Consider the following 19,081-nt stretch of genomic DNA (forward strand, 5'->3'; position numbering starts at 1 on the left):
GTGTGATGAGGGCTGAACGATCCATGAAGCGTTTCCCACACTCAGAGCATCCATAGGGTTTGTCACCTGTGTGAATTCTCTGATGTATGCGAAGGGCTGATCTATAACTGAAGCATTTCCTGCACTCTGAGCATGTGTAGGGTGCCCATCCAGCATGGATTTGTTGATGTCTAATAAGGCTTGAGCCCTGGTTGAAGCTTCTCCCACACACAGAGCACGTGTAGGGTGTCTCTCCTGTGTGGATTCGCTGATGTGAGATGAGGACTGAGTTATAACTGAAGCGTTTCCCACACTCAGAACACGTGTAGGGTTTTTCTCCCGTGTGGGTTTTCTGATGTCTAATAAGGCTTGAGTTCCGATTGAAGCTTTTCCTGCACTCAGAGCATGTATAGGGTGTCTCTCCTGTGTGGATGCTCCTATGTCTGATAAGTTGTGAGCTCCGATTGAAGCTGTTCCCACACTCAGAACACATGTAGGGTTTCTCTCCCCTGTGGATTCTCTGATGTGTGAGAAGGTCTGAGCTCTCATTGAAGCTTTTCCCACACACATGGCATGTGTAGCGTGTCTCTTCCAAGTTGATGCTCTCGCATGTAATAAGGTCTGAGTGGCTACTGAAGTCTTCCTCTGGCCTGTGCTTAGTCTCACAGGCTTTTGCTTTTTCTGGGAGTACACAACTCCCGGAAACATTCCCTTTGGATCTTCCTGATAACATCCCTTGTGGTTCTACTTGCTCAGCATCTTCCTGCTGGGGATTCTCCTCCTCGTTCTCACTCACCATCTCATCACCTGATGGGAGACAGAGAGAATCCAGACATAGGTCACTCCCTGTGCCGGAGAGAAAGGAAATCTCAGAGAGAGGAATGGGAAAAGGTGTCAACAAACCAAAATATGTGTGGGAGAGATCAAACCTATCAGAAGCTGATTTTCCCCAAAGGAGAGAGAGAGGAAGGGATCAGTTCTGGGCATGCATCTCACCAGGGGAAAGTGAGATTGGGGAGGGACCTGATGCCAACTGTCAGTCAGGACAGGTGGGAAGCCTTGAATGACATCTGCCTAATGATTCCTCATCTGCAGGGAACAATCCTGAACTTGGAGAGCTCACAACTTGGAAAGTCTTTGTAGGGCATCCCAGGGCTGGTGCAAGGATATTTTGCGCCCTAGGCGAAACTTCCACCTTGCGCCCCCCCTCAAAATAAATCACATACATTATACACAATACACTGTCACAGAGTAACATTATAATTTAGAATTTATGTTTCTGCGCTTTAAGTTTAGCAAATTTAGAAACAAGTTCCTCCAAGTCAATGCTGTGAGCAACGTCATGTTCTATTGACAAGGTAGATAGCCCAACAACTCTTTGTTGCAACATTGATGTTCGCATATATGTTTTTATCAACTTGAGCTTTGAGAAGCTTCACTCACCACCGACCACAGAAACTGGGAGAGTCAAGAGGATGCGAAGAGCAATAACTGTGTTAGGGACACTATCTGTCAGCTTATTTTCCCATAAGAAGTTCAATACATCTTGCGGTGATGAACTCCTTTGGACTCATCTTGCAATAGCTTGCAATTCACTGCACAAGTCAAAGGCATCAATATCTTTGGATTCACCATGTTGCAAAGCTTGCTCCAGATTCAAGCAATGTTCCATAATTTGCTTTGGTGTTTTATTTTGCAAACTGTAAACATCATATATGAAGCCAAATACTGAACTAATTTGCTGCATCAATGTGAACCTTTCTTCAACTGAATGTATTGCTGCATCGATGACTGCAAAGTAAAAGTTCACTTTGAATTTTTCTTTTGGATTATAAATAGGTTCGTCATCTGCTTCATATGTGAACTGCTTTCTCTTCTTTCTAATACGGATTGGATCTCGTTCAAAAAGTGCCGGTACATCCAACTCCTCCGCAAGTTCACCTGCATCTGCCAATGTTTTCTCAAAGGCTGTGTCACTTCTGCAGCCCACAAGAAACGTCTTGGTTTCTCCAAGTTGATTAATGGCATCACATATGTTGAATTCTTTTGCCTGAAGTTGTTTGCTAGTCATGTTGATCTCAAACAATATGTCATACCACAAAACAAGAGAAACAAGAAACTTGAAACTAGAAATGGCTTTTGTAAGAGCCTTTGCATCAACTCGTGACGTATTGCCAGATGATCCTGTTAGAATAGTGTCTTTATAGATGTCTATCAGAGCATCATAGATGTCACCAAGCTGATAGCGGAGAGGTTTCAAGGCATCGATTCGACTTTCCCATCTTGTTTCACTCAATGGTTTAACTGTGAGATTAGATACGTGGTGTGTTAGAACTTCCCAGCGATGTGTAGAAGCTGAGAAATACACATACAAATGTTGAACTAAATCAAAGGCGGCGGTTGCCTCCAAGCAACACTTTGCAGCATTATTAACAACCAAATTCAATGAATGTGCACTGCAAGGAACGAAAAAGGCTCATGGATTAATATCCAAAATTCTTCGCCGGACACCATTTTCTTTCCCTTTCATATTGCTCCCATTGTCGTAGCCTTGACCTACCAAGTTTTCTATAGGCAGTGACATCTCTTCTAACTGGTGAAGAATAGTTTCTGTCATACCAGCTCCAGTTGTCTCCGTAAGTGACAAATCCCAAGAAGTGTTCCTTTATGCATACTGATTCAGTCTCATTCTCGGTCTCTGAAGTAGGCTGTGATAGACCCAGGCCAGTTGGGTACAGCAGAATAGAAGAAGACAGATATACTGGCCACTGGATTAACAGTTTTCTGTTCCCTGACTGACCAGAGCAGGGGCTGCTCCAGGCTAATGAGAACACCTGACTCTAATTAAGCTGTAAAGAGTCAGGTGAGGCCATTCAGTTAATGTAACTACCTGACTCTAATTAAGGCCCTGCTGATACTATACAAAGGGCTCACTCCAGTCAGGCAGGGGAGCCAGGGAGCCAGAGGAGAGGAAGTGCGGCTGAAGGGCTGGTTACTGAAGACACCCTAAAACATCGTTAAAGGAGCCCTAAGGTAAGGGTGAAGAAGGGAGAAGCAGGATAGCAGTGGGGAAGTGGCCCAGGGAAATGTAGCAACTCTGGCAGTGAAAGGTTGGCTGCCAACAACTGCTACCATTAGGGTCCCTGGGCTGGAACTCGGAGTAGAGGGCGGGCCCGGGTTCCCCCCAACCCACCACTACAGGAACATCTCCTGGAAGGGGAAGTCAGCTCCCTGTCAGGACAGAAGGCTGAACAGAAACTGTGGGAGTTCTCTCACCAACCTCCTTGCAGGCCTACGATGAAAAGGGCTCAGTAGACTGTAACCCTGGCCCTAGAGAGAGAAGGGCTACGTGGAGGGTCACAGTGAGCCACTGAGGCTAGCATAAACCGCCTAGAAGCACAGGACCCACAGGAGCAAGGTCAGAGCTCTGCCACAAGGCCTATCCAAAAACCGAATGATCATGGTCATTTGTTCAACATGGCTTGCATCTGGTGTACAATCTAGAATGATCGAAAAGTATTTTGCAGCATGAGCAGATGCTAGGATTTTTGTTTGATGGCATGGATAGAAGCTGAATACGCTCATTCTGTATGTCTTTCCCTAGGTAATGTACATGCATCTCCTGGTCCTTAATCCTGCGAAGATGCTCATCCATAAGCGTGTCAAACAAAGATAGATATTTGACAAATTTGAGGAAGTTCCCATTACCAGAAGTGTGCAGTTTGTCATGTGTTCCCCGAAAGGCCAGGTTTTGCATACCAAGAACTCTGACCAAAGCAATCAGACGTTTTAGTATTTGCTGCCAATACTTTTCTTCTTGCTTAATCAAGCACAAATGTTCTTCATCAATTGTTCTCTTGTATTTCAATTGCAGTTCAAGTTCCTTCCATGTTTGAACATTCGTCAAATGTTCACTGCTTTTCTCGTGCCGTGAAAGAATTTCAGACATGTTTTTCCAGTCTCTTGAGCCTTTTTCAGAAAGAGATGATGTGCCAATAGTACTACTGCCAAACAACTTGCAGCAGAAACAAAAGACAGAATCACTTGATGTGGAATACTGCAGCCACTGACGGTGCATTTCTTCTCCATTGACAAGTCTACGTTTGTAATGAATTGTCAAGAATTTTCTTTGCTTACTATCTTTGGGAAAAATCGAACTGCTGAACTTGTTCTGGCCCATGTTCCACCAGAATTTGTCAGACTTGATCATCACATTTGGCCCAAGTAGCAGGATCATTAAATTTCAAATTCAAACAAGTGACATTTTTGCTTTCACGGTCTTCCAAGTTTTGATCCTCGCATGGCTCATTTGATTCATCTTCTATATTCAGAGTATGTTCTTCAAACTCTTCTTCAACTTGTGAAACTCCCATCCCCACCTCCATCTCTCCTTGATCCTTTGGCATTGAACTACCTTCGTCTCTGGCCAGTGGATGGAGATATTTCAGAAACAAACCTTCTTGCTTTTTTTCTTCTTTTTGCTTATCAGCCTTCCGCTTACGAAACTGTGCCCCAGACAATTTTTTTTTTATCTGCCATGAGGCTGCATCAACGGAAAACGAAAAAAATGAAATTTTATTCCTATCAGTTCTTTTTCATGTTCACTATTAAAAGTAAAGGATAGAGAATACATGTCACTTACTAGAAGTCACTATTTGAATTTCATCAACTGTTTGATGTAAACATTGATTAAGAGATCAAGATGACATTCCCTTAAAATTAAGCAATGTTGATTGTAATCAGAAATACATCCTTTTTAGTCACGTATACTTCCTTCCTTCATTCTTTCATTTCAAAATCTGACTGGGAGTGTTGCAGAACCCATTCTGTCCAACCAGCCATGCACCTCTGAATGATTAAAAACATCAAATGGTACAAACTCAATTTGAATGAAAAGTTCCATATTCTAACTAAATAGGTCATACACTCTCAAATGGTTGCCAAGTGCTCTCTGTGGTGGTATGCTCATCTGCTCTAAATGCCTACTAACTTCCCTGTCAGAATAATCTTTGACTTTGATCCAATGAAAGCAGGATGGAAAAGCCCCTCCCCCCCACCCCCCGAAGACCTAGGACATGATGACTGGATGACATAAACAGACACCTGTCCCCTCACCTGTCTACCTCATAACATGCCAATTTTGCTCAGCAGCGGGAAGCTCTGAGCCCTTTAAATCCCGGGCCCAGCCCAGCCGCCGAAGCTGCGGGAAGGATTTAAAGGGATCGGAGCTACCCGCCGCTGCGGGGAGCCCAGAGCTCTTTTAATCCCGGCCACGGAAGCCGGTGCGGTCTGGCACAGCGTACTGGCTCTTGCTGGTACGCCGTACCGAACCAGACCGCCTTACTTTCACCTCTGGTGGAGGCTGGACTGAAACCCTGCTGTTGTGCCCGTCGCCGGGCTTGTGCCACGTGAGCGCTAAGCTGCGGAGCTCTGCCCAGCCACCGGCGCCCCCGCTGGCAATGACAATAATTGCATGGAGTGGCTGCTGCACTGGGAGAGGGAGTCTGAGCCGCACATGTCAGCTGTAAAAAAACGCTGAACGCTGTAAAAAAAAATTTTTTACAGCACATGAACGCTGTAAAAAAAAATTGGGGCACCGCTTTTTGGCACTCCAGGCAACTGCCTAGTTTGCCTTAATGGTAGCACCGGTCCTGGGGCATCCCAAAAGTTTCCTATATTCATGGACAGTTTTTGAGATGGTTCACCCAATTCCTCACCTGTGCACACAGCTCTCGGGAGCACTTTTTTTCAGAACTATAGAGGTCTGAGACCCACGGCTGTTCCCCTCATTCCAGCTGCGAGATCACATCAGGTTTGGAAACTGGAAACCCTGGGAAGGCAAAGAAAACAAGGGAGGTCCATGGAATTTGTGGGATACTTGTCACAAGGAATATTCCATGGTTTTAACCCCAGCTCATTTTTAAGACATAACACCCCAAGGCCGGCTTCCTTGGCTCAAAGTGGCAGGAGAGTTGTTATTCTTATAAATCATATTCATGACCTTAGTGCCTAAGAGCCAACTAACTGTGAGCCCTTGTTGTGCTAGGCACAACACAAACCCAGAATAGAAGATGACCCCTGCCCTGAAGAATTTATAGTCTAAATAGACAAGACAGACACAGATGGGGGGAAAGGTGGAACCCACCAGCAGAGTGAACTCTGTGAAGGCAGAGGGACAGATCTGATGAACACAGGTATAGATCTTGAGACTCTTGTATTTAATGTTATGACTAGGGCCAGTGTTTTCCAGAAATTGCTGCTATTACTGCATTTCCCCCATGCATCCGACGAAGTGGGTATTCACTCACGAAAGCTCATGCTCCAAAACATCTGTGCCACAGGATTCTTTGCTGCTTTTGCATTTCCCCCTGAAATTACTCATTTCTGGAATCACCCTTCGTATCCAGAATAGCTGATCAGAGGGTGGGTGGGGATGCAGGGTCACAAACCCCAGATTTCTGCCTGGAGACACCTGACTCCTCCCCAGGGCACAGGGCAGAGGCTGGGAGCTGGCTGCTTTTGAGACTTGCTGCCAATTTCTTCCCTCCTCATACAAGTCTGGGCTCAGAAAAAACACTCTGGAGCTTCCCTTGGCAGTGGGACGCTGGGCACTCGCATCATGCTGCAGAGCAGATGGCGCTTGCACCTGCTCTCGACTGCGTCAACAGCACCTCTCCCCTGCTCATCACCCCTGCACACAGCTGGTTCATGTCCCGTCTCTCCAGCACACAGCCGGCTCTAGGCTCTCAATGCCCAGTGTCTGGGCCCCACCTCCCCCACACAGCTGGCTCCTGTCCCGTCCCCCCCCCCCCCCAATGCACTTTCGGGCTGTAAAGGATTATATATTGCTCATGCAAGTCAATTACTCTGTTTTTGTTGCCAGCAAACACTGGCCCTACTTATGACTGTTATCTGTATGTTTGAGCCAGCCCTTGAAAGCATGAATATGTCACAGACTGTGATGCTGAGATGGGCCAGACGATACTGGCGAGCCTGAGGGATGGGTTTCCTGTGCAATCTGGTGTCACTAAGGCTGGATCTCAAGGCTGGTTATACAGAACTCCATCTTCTGAAGCTTTGCCCCACACAGGAAAGGCCAGTGATGGATTTTACCTCTTTCAGGAGACTGAAGAAGACAGACAGACTTTTGGGGGAGAAACAGCTGAGTTTGAGCTGACTGAGGGGGGTCTTTTGGGCTACAAACTGCCATGACCTGATAACCCAGATGTAAGCTTTTAAAGAAGGTTTTTTTAATACACTTTGGAAATGATCGGGGATTCCCAAGAGGACTGATGGTAAATATGCATTTTGATGCTTTTCTTTCTTTATATCTTTTCCCCATAAGGCACAATGACACTGTCATGGATCCACAGGATCTGTGCAATGCCCTGGCTTTTAAACAGTCCTTGGGAGGTGCCCCTTGAGTGCACTACACCCCCAAGGGGTCCCACTCTTCCACAAGGATAAGCCATGTAGCTTCAACACCTGAGACCGAGCCTCTGGTTTCAACACTCCTATTTCAACCTGTGATCTCTACCAGAAGGTCCAGCTGAATGACACTCCTGTTCAGAGACTGTTCCTCATTCATGCTTCGATGCACCTCAGCAAGTTTTTGCTGTGACACTGGGCAGACTGTTAAAATATAGCAGGGTTTATTAGTCAACCGAAACACAGGATTGAAAGTCTTTAGATTAGGACAGAGAAGCAAAGAAGACAATATAGTCCATACTGGCCAATGCCCTTGAGCCACGCTGCTGTAGAAAACAGTTTGGTTTCCTTTCCATTTGTCTTCGCTCCGGCAGAGCTCCCTGCGTCTGCGAGCCCAGTTCTTCCTGCTCCCAAAAACATAACGAGTCCATGTATGCTTCACTCAGCCAATGGGAGATCCTCCCGTGGACAGGTGACAATTATTCCCTTGTCTCTGTCGGGTATTCCATTGATGTAGGTTAGTCCCAGCCAGTCCTTAATGACTCATTCATATTACCCCATGACAGCTACATGACGAAACAACTCATGTCTCCTGCTCTTTCTAATCATAGCAGTACCAATCAGAGCGGGAAACTGAGGTGTGTATCATACAAGTATCACCAAAATTCCCACCTCTATCACACACACTGCTCACAGCCCTTGGAGAGAAAGCAAAGCACAGAAACTGGAGGTTAGTCAAGTGAACATAGTGTAGGAGAAGCTGCAATCCTCAAACCTGGTCAAAAAGAAGAGGCATGTGGGTCCCTACCCACAGAGAGGGGCTGGCTAGAGACCTGATACCTGAGAGGCCATTCCTTGAGCAGACCATGGAGGTAGGACAAAGGCTTCGCTACCCCAGAACTGTGACATCACAAAAGCACATGTTGGGGAATTTGGAAATCTAGTGATTCAAGTGTAATGGGAGGGAGAATTAAACTCCCCCAGTGTGTGGAGACAGCTGGGGAATTAAACACTAAAATTCAGGAGCAACAGCCTCTAATTCTTCCGGAAAAGGAGAATGTAAGAAACAAGAACTGGGCTACGCAACCTCAGGAGGGACAGGCTCGAAGACCCAAGGATCCCGGGGGGAAGACAGCTTGTGGCTGCTGCAGATGGGGAGGGGGGGCCAAGAGTCTCTCCAAACTCTCACTCCTGTTGACCCCAACCTGATTTTATGATCTAGGACCTAGTCTCACGTCTTGTGGGCAATTTTATACTCGCTAGAGATAAAATGTCATTATCAGAGAATTGCTTATTAGCTTGGAACATGCATGAAGGGGCAAGGAGGTGAACATAGATAAATGGGTTATGAAGCTTGTTACAGTTAAGGGCCTTATATTAAGTGGAGGCTTTGTGGGAATAGTTATGCTGAAGTCTGGGGTTTACTGGAATAGGCCTAAGGAACGAATCCCAGGTCAGATATTTTGCACCTTCATTTTGAGAGACTAACGAGGAACCACAAACAGGTGCAACACGCCACAGGATTCTGAAAGAAGGAAGTTTGGGGTGGGCTTAAGCAGTTAGGTTGCTATTCAGTATCTCAGCAGTTGGGCCTCATTCATATATTGGAATTATTAATAAATAAGTGATGTAAATCATGAGTATTAAAGCTTGATGCTTAATTATGGACTTTCCAAAGACCACATATGGGTTGTGGCAGCTATTGACATTATTGTAGTCAGAGTAAAGGAGCAGATCTAGTATATACCCATCCTATTACCATAAGGAAGCGGATAAAATACCTCTCCTAGTTACCATTTTTTCATTTTGTCAGGTCCCCGAGACAGTGTAAACTGGAGCAGGGCCTCCCTTCTGATGGGCTCCCTTGCCCCTCGAGCTCTGTTTCCAATGGTGTCCATAACTTGTAAGTATGCACAGGGCAAGACCCTCTTTACTCTACTTATCTTAGACTGATCGTTACGTGTATTGATCCTTGCCTACGATTTCAATTATAACTGTCTGTATTAAATCACATTTCTGTGTGTTTCACCAAATTTCATCTTCACAATTCACTTTGAGCAGCCATGTACAAGGGCAAGTTGTACCCCAATACCTAATCTCATAGGTGTAAAAACTGTACAGGCTATACCACCACCCTGTGACATTATCATCAAAGTGCCCATTTGTGCCTGGGTAGCGGCCCTGCAATGGGAGGGAGGAATGCAGCAAGGACTCAGGATCGGTGGCCGGGTTGCTGTGCACAGAGATGGGGAGGTTATATGGGGAGGGGGTAATGAGTGGGAGAGAGGTCAAGAGTTAAAATAATAGTTAAGGAAAAAACGTAAAATGAAGTGAAACTGAACAGAAATAAAACTGGAGTGTAGGCTCTAAAGCAGGGGTCGGCAACCTTTCAGAAGTGCTGTGCCAAGTCTTCATTTATTCACTCTGATTTAAGGTTTCGCGTGCCAGTCATACATTTTAATGTTTTTAGAAGGCCTCTTTCTAGAAGTCTATAATTATATACAACAATTGTTTAGTTATATAAGTAAATAAGGTTTTTAAAATGTTTAAGAAGCTTCATTTAAAATTAAATTAAAATGCAGAGCCCCACCCCCCGGACCAGTGGCCAGGACCTGGGCAGTGTGAGTGCCACTGAAAATCAGCTCACGTGCCGCCTTCGGCACGAGTGCCACAGGTTGCCTACCCCTGCTCTAAAGCAACAAGGCTTGAGTAGGGATTTGGGGTTAAAGGTCTGGGGTCTCCCACAGCCCTAGATCCCCAAACCTCTACTCCCTCCCACTGACGCACCCAGCCCACCTCCTGGGTGCCCTTCCTCCACACTCCCTTCCCCTTCTTCCCATTAGTCTCAGCCGGCACCACCTCCCGGCACCTGGGGAGCTTCTTGTGTTCCCTCCTCGTCTCTCACTACCTCCTCCCTCCCTGCTGCTTCTTAGCTCTAATCCTGCACACACCCTCCTCATGTCCTGGCACCCCAGAATTATCTACTCCCCCCTTCTCCTCCCCTCCCACAGCTCTGTTCTTCCTTCACCTGTGGGGTCCTGAATGACAACATTATACACTCTTGTATCAAAAGAGGAGCTCATATGACTGTCACACAAGCCATGCATGAGTCATACACCTATTTACACCATTTAGAATTCTACAGGTGGCATATTTTCCTCTTAAAATGAGGAAGGAATGAAAACTGTAATTATTAATCTAACCAATAAGGATACATTAAATGCAATTTTAAAATGATTGATGGCACCAAAAAGGCACATGTCCGAAAATTATACTAGTGGGTGGGAGATAAGGCAAAAAAAGGGGGGCAAGGAAACTTGTCAAAACTTGTGTGATGAATAAAAGTATAAAGTTATCACAACTCAGGTTCTTTAGAGCCCCCACAGCTTCTAATAACCCAGGGGACAGGACTCCTTACCCAGCAAGGTCACTGTCTCATAGTTCTCCTGCATGACATCCCTATAGAGGGCTCTCTGAGTGGGGTCCAGCAGAGCCTCCTCTTCCCTGGTGAAATACACAGCCACCTCCTCGAAGGTCACCGGCCCCTGAAAGATCAAGAGTCCAACACTCAGTACCTGATGCCCCACTCACAACCCCACTATTCACAGAACAGCAGCACCAGGTAAATGGAAGCTCCGGGAGGCACGTTAGCAGAGTCCCACCCCACCTTGCTTAGAGCAGCCAGGAGGCATCAGAGGGTAGAAAGAGAGAACCTTTGTGTCTTCCAGCTGACAGACAGAGGCAGGGTCTTCACATACCTACTAGCTAGAGCTTGATATAGGAGATGGGGCTGTCTCTGAAACCCACTGGTGGCTCCCTGGTAGGAATGTAGCTTTGTGGGGGGGGGGGCTGTGGCATGGTGCCCCAGGCAGCTGCCCTGCTTGCTGCCCCCTAACACCAGCCCTGGCTTTTATATGCAGAAAACCAGTTATTGTGGCCCATGTGGGCCGAGGAGTTTTTATAGCATGTTGGGGGGGGGGGGGGGGGCTTAGAAAGAAATAGGTTGAGAACGCCTGGTGTACGGGACCATCTGTCACAAAGGTGAGCTCACCTGCGTGGTGAGATATATGGGATCACCCACAGGGACTGTCGGTGATCCCATGTTAATTCTGTTACAGAGCCTGAAGCGTTTACACTGGATTCTTGGTTGGTGAAATCTACATATTGACCTCACAACCAATTTGGGGTTTGTTCCCTGCTTCTCACCAGTCTGCCTGAGGCTGGTGCTCATGCTCCCGAGTCACTGGAGACAGCGACACAAAGACTTACGGGCACAAGGCCACCAGCAGCAATTTGCAGCAGTGCAGAGCAGGCTTTACAGTGACACAGTGTGGGCCAAATGGTCCATGGACTCAGTCAAGCCCCAGTTCTCTTCCAGTGCACGTCAGCATCCCGGCAACCTTCTAGGGGGTCAAGGCTGCTGCCCCTTCAGTGATGGTGGATCCCCAGCAAAGCATCACCCACGCCCCAGGAACCGCCTTGTCTCCGGAGACAGAGGTGAGTGACGGAGGGTGCACAATGGCTCCTGGGGGGTAGGGAGAGGGATAACAAAACCCACCTTCTGGGGTCACCCCTCAGGAAGTGAAGGTGACAGGCATTGTGGTGGCAGTAAAGGGGGGAGGGGAGGGCGTGGGAGCAGGAGGGAGCAGCACCCTCAAGGGCGATGCTGCCAGTGGGTCGCCCCATCACATCAGGCATGGGGCTGATAGGGGGCCATTCCCTGGGTCTGGGAGCCTGTGAAGGGCTAAATAAGCCCCCCGCTGGCCCAGAAGGGGTTAAACTGCTGCTTTAGTCTGGACTGGCCCAGCCCCTCCACACCTGCAAACCATGCCAGGACTGGAGCAGGAGTTAACAGGAGAGACCTACTCTACTCGGGGGGGGAGCAACCTTAGGAAGGGACCAGTCTGTGGAGCATCTCCATCTCCAAAGCGAGGGCTGGCAGCATTCAGGGCTCTGGTCTTCACCGAGGGAGGGTGGGGATCCCCAGAGCTCAAAGCAGGAGCAGGCGGAAACTTGTGCTGGAGACCCAGTAAACTCTGAAGGGGACTAAGACACTCCCAAGGCCCCCAGAAGTAAGAGAGGCCCATATCCTGAAGGGACCTGTCCACAGTTCCCCCCCCCCCACCATTTCTTTTCTTTCATTCCTTTATTAACCCTTGTTTGCCGACAGTCGGCTCTTTTGCTGTTTCACCTGGTGCCTCGAGAGAGGAAGAAATTTACCCGACGCCTCAGCCAGAGGGTGGAGCCCTGACACACCCCTGGCTTAGCGGTTCTCTGCCAGTAGCAGCAAGGGAACCAGCGTGGGGCAGGATCTCTGTCAGGATCTGTGCAATGCCCAGTACAGTGGTGGGGCGTGATTTGGGTCAGGGTCAGTGCAGTGCCAGGCCCGATGGGGACACAGATCTCAGTCGAGGTCTCTGAAGTGCCCAGCACAATGGAGGCAGAAATCTGTGCCACAGTCATACGCTGCCCGGCACAAGGGGGACCGTGATTTCGGTCCAGGTCTCAGTTTTACCTGGCACAGTGGGGGGCCTGATGTCTGTGGGGTCTCTACAGTGCCCAGCGCAACAGGGGCACAGATCTCAGTTGGGGTCTCCACAGCACCTGTCACAACAGTGGGGTCTGACCTCTGTTGGGGTCTCCGCAGCGCCTGGCAGAACAGGGCCCAGATCTAACTCGGGGTCTCTGCAGCTCCAGGAACAACAAGCTCTCTGATTCTGTTTGCTGCCTCTGCAGCACCTGGCACAATGGGAGCCTGATTTCACTTGGTGTTGACGCAGGGCCTGGCACAACTAGGGCCCAGAGCTCAGTCAGGGTCACTGTAGCACCTGGCACAACAAGGTCCCTGCTCTCTGCAGGGGTCTGTGCAGTTCCTGGCACAACCAGTTCCCCAAACTCGGTCAGGGTTTGTGCAGTACCCAGCACACTGGGGGACCTGATCTCAGGCCAGGCCTGGGCCATACTCAGTACAATAAGAGCCCTGATCGCAGTCAGACACCTGGGGAGAAAAGTGGGAAGATTTTCAAGAATTTGATATCGGTATTTCAGAACTGAGGAGAAAATGGGGAACAAACTAAATATTTGGCAACATAAGAGAGAAGCACCAACATCTGGGGAGATTTTATGTCACCATTCAACAGTTCAAGAGAAAAGAGGAGAAATTTGAGGGGATTATACAGGGATATTCAAACAACAACAGAATGGGATGGATTCTTCTTGCCCCACATTCACATGGCCATCAGGGAGCCCTGGGTGATGTGGCTTTCACAGGGGAAAGGAGTGGGGCTGGAGACAAAAGGTCACTGGCTGTGGGGAGGGGCTGGCAGTGGGGTCTGGGAATGTGACTAGCAGGTGATGGGGGGGGAGCTGCTGGGTTGGGCAGGGAGCAGGAGGGGAAGTAGCTGGACTGGGAAACCTGGGGCTGGGCCCTCTCCATGGGGGATGCTTGTTCCTCCCTCCCCTTCCTGGGCCTTTCCATGCCCTGTTGCCAGCAGAGAGTTCCCCCACCCCCACCCCCGTCCCCGAGCCCAGCCCAGCCCAGAGGTGTCCCTGTCTCAGGGCTCCCCCAGCCTCTGCCCATTAACCCTCTGCCCAGTTCAGAAATGACCCAGGGGAACGATTTCTCACCTAACCAAGGACAAATCACGGCAGGTAAAAATGGGGTGAAACACCCCAAACCTGAGATTTGAACTGGACCCTGGTGAAATGGAGAGAAAATGGGGCACAATTGTGGGAGGAGAACAGGGAACTTCTCAGGGATTTGGAGGAGGGGTCACCCTAGATGTTGCTCGTTGCTCTCTAGATTGAAAGGGGGCAGGACGGGAGAGGATGGGGCGTCCCCACGGGAGGGGGTAGCGGTAAATCCGAGGGGATCTCAGCCTCCCCTTCCTCTCCCCGCTCCTCGGGGGTCACCGGCTCTTTTCCTCCCCCGGCCATGTCCGGGCTGCACAGACATTTTCCACCCGCCCCTTTCCCAGGTCTCCCCCCAGGACCCCCCCCGCCCGGTCTCACCCCCCGCCCAGCCTCACGCAGGGACCCCAGTGGGGCCCCAGGGCAGAGCCTGGCCGGGCCCGGGGGCGTTGGGCTCCTGCGGGGCAGCAGCTCCGAGCCCCCCGGGGAGCAGATCCCGGCGCTGCGAGATGCCGGGTCCCCCCCACGGACACTGGGGCAGAGTCACCGCCCGGCCCCGGCCCCGCCCCCGGGGCTCGCTCCGGTACCTGGAGGCTGCAGCTCCGCAGCGGGAGCAGGGCCCGGGCCGGGAACGGGGGGTTAATGGGTCTCCCCGGCACAGACCCTCCTGCTCCGCCCGGGCTCCCCGGTCACAATGGAGCAGCAACCGCGCGGCGCTCACCCAGCAGCTGATCACACTCCGCCCCCTTCCCCGATCTGCGCATGCCCAGAGCCGGGAAACGCAACCGGAACTACATCTCCCAGCCTGCCCCGGGGCCGCTTCCGCCCTCTCCAGCCCAGGTAAGGGAGGGGTTCAGCAGGGGAAACTGCGCATGCCCCGTGCGAGCAGGAGACTGAAGCTGCAGCTGCCGCCTCCGTGTGAGCCGGGCCCGGGCCGAGCCGCTGCTGCTCCCGGGTCTGTGCGCGGGGGGGCGCGGGGCATTAATCCCTCCGTGCCCGGCCGGGGGGGGGCTTTCTCCAGCTGGGCCCCGCCCCCTGGGCAGCCCCGGGCTCTGCCCGCCCCGGCCCCGGCCCGGAGCCCCCGGTGAGTGAGAGACCCTGGGGGGCCGCTGGGGCCGGGCGGGAAAGTGACTCTCTGCCCCGGGGACCTGGGAGAAGCCTCGGAGCTGCCTCGGCCCCAGGGGAGCTGCAGCAGGATCCGCCCCGGCCCCGCTGGGATGAGGGGGCGGAGCCCGGGGCCCGGCGGGAGAAGCCGGAGTTGCGGCGGGGGAAGGGGGGGGGGGTTTGAACTGTCTCTGGGCAGCCAGGAAATTCCCGGGGGGGGGGGAGGGGTTAATTGGATCCTGTCCCTGTTTGTGCCACTTGCCTCTCACCCCCTGATACAAATTCTCTCTAGGTCTGCCCCTTTTCTTGCTCAGCATCTCACACGGGGCTATAAAATCCAGGGAGATTCCCCCCCTCCAATGATCCGCTCTCTCGACTCCCCTGATTTCCCCCTGGTCTCTCCATGATTCTCAAATGTCCATTTAAAATCTCTTTGATGTGGGGGATTCCCCCCCCCCCATTGTATCTGCAGCGATTTGTTCCTGTTTAGGTGGGAAATTGTTGCCCTGGGTCATTCCCCAGAACATGGCTGCCCCAGGCGTGGGGAAGGGAGGAGATGCCCGTTCTCTGCCAGGGCGGGGACAGGAGGGGCACGTGTCCCCCATGGGGACTGTCTGGACCCCGGTTTCCCAATCCCAGTTACTGCCCCCTAACTACCAACACAGTTGTCCCCATCCCCCACTGCCGCCCCCTTCCCTCATCCAGGGACCTTCCAGCTCCCCCATCCTCCTTTGCCCTCTTAAAGCAGCTCCTCAAAGGGCTCCCTGCTGCCCACGTGAACGGTGGCAGAGGGGGGAACTCTAACTTTCTGTTTATGTATTGGACAGTCATATAAAATCCAATCAAACAGTCCCCCCTTTCCCTCTAGTTATTTAATAGCAATATAAAATCCCCTCAGATCTTGGTGTTTTTCTCTCATGTTATCGATTGCTTAGCTTGTGACATGTATTCTTTGCAGATCTCAAAGATTGTTATGAAAGACCCTAAAGATTTGTCCCTCTATTTGTCTATTGCTAAGTGAATATGCCCTGAGTTTTTCCTTGTCTCTCTAACTATAAAATACTTTATATAAAAAAACCCCTCAGATTTACACCTTTTCTCAGATTCTTGAATATGCATATAAAATGTTTCCAAATGTTGCCCATTTCTGCTGTGTTCATTTATCATATATTGATCTGAAATACACACAGATTTATATCAGTTGTTGATATGAGGTTAAAAATCCCTCTGATTTTCCACTTTCCTCTCACTAATTTGGAAAAATGGATCCAAAATGGCTCAGATTTCCACCCTTTCTCTTTTATTTCTAAGCATTGATCTCAAATCTCAGGTTTTGCCTCTTTCTATGTCATCATCAAATGTCAATTAAAAATCCTGTCGGGTTTGGGGCTGTTCCCCATATCTCTAAATACCAGCAACTTCTCCTTCCTTGGAGGGAACCTGTTGCCCTGAGTCCTTCTCCATCCTGGTTGTTTCAGGGGGTTAAATTGCCCAGTAATCATCTTTCCCTGTCTCCTTTGAGAATCATTTCTTCCTCATTTAGCTCTGTTAAAATGTTTGCCAGTGAAAGAGACCAGACACACGTTTAATACCCTTCAAATCCAGAGGCGTCCCCCTGTTTGGGGGATCAGTGGTTCCCAGCTGGTACCAGGAGAGTTGGCTGGACCCTTCTCTTTTCTCCAGCTGGCACGGGATGAGGAGGTCACTCTGAGGGCAGTGTGAGTTGAGAAGTATCCCAAACCCCATTACAAATGGTCTCTGTGAGGAGTTGCTTCCCGCAGTGCTAAGCTGTAGCCACCTCTGGGGTGGATCCATGGTTGCCATTATTTGCTAGTGACAGGCATGGAAACTTCTTACCTATTTTGGCCCTCCAGGCCTTTCATTCTCCTGTTAAAGCAGCATCTCCCAGGGCTCCCTCTGCCTGTGTGACTGGCCAGCAGGGGGCAGTGGTAACTCCCTATCCACTGTGAGGTAACACTTGCTTGGGGTGGGGGGGGTTCTGTGTGGGGAGATTGCAGCTGGAGATGAAGGGACATTGTGGTAGGGGGAGGCCTCTGGGTGGCTGGGCAGGGGGTACCCATGTCAGGTTGGTGGGTTCTGGAGATTTGGGGCTTCAGGGGGTGGTTCTGATGTGCCTAGCCCTGAGGCTATGGGTCCTGGAGGTGGGTATCGCTGGGGGTCTGTTGGCTGCAGAGCAGTGGGGGTGGGTGTCTCTTGGGGAGGTGGAGCAGGGGGTTAGAGGGAGCCTGGTGCTGTGCCAAGGTCTTTGTCTGGGCTTCCCCCACTGGCTCCTGTTGGGATCCCTGGAACTAGGTCAGGGGATGCCAGGCAAGCAGAGTGAGGGGTCCCACTGTAAAGCATCAGGGGGTCCCGCTGGGGGGAGGAGGCGGCTCCAGGTGAATGGCAGGGCAGATCCTACTGGAGGTCAGGTGGGGGTCCAAGCAGGAGTGGGGGAATCCCAGGTGGGCAGCGAGGGACTGAGTTTCCAGTGGGGTGTCCTCTGGGGGGGTCCCTGGCTCCTGAGGGTTCTGGGGGGGAACCCTTTGGTATTCCCAACCTGGCAGTCGGTCTGGTGGGGATTCCCTGGCCGGTGGGGCTTTAATGGGTGTCTGGGGCCCCTGGCCAGGGACTCTGGGGGCTGTGTCCCAAGGAATATCTGGTGGGCCCCTGGCTGGGGGGGGTGTCTGGGGACCCTGACTGTGGGCTCTGGGGACTGCTCCTGACTTCGCTCCTTCTCTCTGATCAACTTGTGCCAGAATCCTGGCTCCAAGCACTTCCCAGCATTCCCCGGCCAGGCCCAGTCACCGTGAGAACTTTTTCTAGTCACTTATCAAACACTGTGAGGTGAAATCACAGATTTTGCTTTTCTCTCCTCTTGAAATCTGCAGAAACTTCCAGTTCCCTTGGGAAAATTCATGCCCCCCTGCCCCTGTCCTTGTCCTAGATCTAGTGGGTGAGGAGGGTGGGAAGGGGGTTAGCACTGCCACACAATGGTCTCTTCCACAGCATTCTGGACTCGTTCTTTCTGAAATCTGGTTTCACTGAGACCATGATTGATAATCCACAATCATTGCATGGAAAGACGAGGAGTGACTCCACATGCACAGTTGGGCAAATGAGATTCTCCCTGTGAGGAGGGGCTCTCATTAGCTGCTCTCCCCACAGAGCTAAAGGAGGGAAGCTGCTCAAACTCTGTCCCTCTCTGCTCAGGATATTCAGCCACTGCAGCCTCCATTGTGATCTGGGAGACCAGGCTTAGCAGCTGCTGCTCCCTCAGCGGGGTTCTGTGCTGGGAAGGGACCTTAATTAAAGCTTCTTCTCTGCCTGGCCCAGGTGATGACTTTCTCCATCTGGTACTAGCCCCCTAGGGCAGCTCTGGGCCCTGTTAGTACTAAATTCTGAGCCAGAGACTCCAGGTAACTGGAAGAAACCAAGGGAAAATGCTGGGGTCTGGCATTAAAATGACTCTACACAAATAGCCCTCCCGGTCATTTGTCCTCCCATTAGCAATTGCAGGAGCAAATCCAGCCATGGGGGAGCAAACAACCCAGGAATGGGACTTTCCTATCAGATGGGCAGGGAGAGGGGACAGGGAAAAGGAGATAGAAGGAGAAAGAGAGATTGAAAGGGGCAATGGGAGAGAACAGTTTTGAGAGAGATTTCCAGATCTCTAATCTGCCCAGACAGATGTATTACTGCACCCTGGGTAGAGTCACTTTCCTGTGGACAAGATGAGGCTCAGACAGAGGAAAACCCAGTTCCTGATTCTATATCCCTCCTGCTGGGGTGTGGCTGCCATGGGGTCAGTGTCAGAAGGAATCGTCGAAAGTGACTCCTTTGGTTCTGCTCTTTTCTAGCCTTGTGTTCAGAGACTTAGTTATGGGATGGGGGGGGGAGGGAGAAGGGAGGTTAAAAATGTCTCTGTGGGCTTAGTCTGGCA

The 19,081-nt window shown here is 50.5% G+C and overlaps 1 long non-coding RNA gene across 1 annotated transcript; it reads right to left on the minus strand.

Annotated features, from left to right (window-relative positions):
* Window positions 1-766: 766 nt before the first annotated feature.
* Window positions 767-10,885, minus strand: LOC120402745. The gene is made up of 3 exons (XR_005597278.1): window positions 10,826-10,885; window positions 5,697-5,809; window positions 767-825 (listed from the first exon to the last, which is right to left on the minus strand). It is a non-coding gene; the product is annotated as an uncharacterized LOC120402745 (long non-coding RNA).
* Between the last annotated feature and the right edge of the window lie 8,196 nt (window positions 10,886-19,081).

This window comes from Mauremys reevesii, linkage group 1 (genome assembly GCF_016161935.1).
Source record: "Mauremys reevesii isolate NIE-2019 linkage group 1, ASM1616193v1, whole genome shotgun sequence".
Classification (NCBI taxonomy): domain Eukaryota; kingdom Metazoa; phylum Chordata; order Testudines; family Geoemydidae; genus Mauremys; species Mauremys reevesii.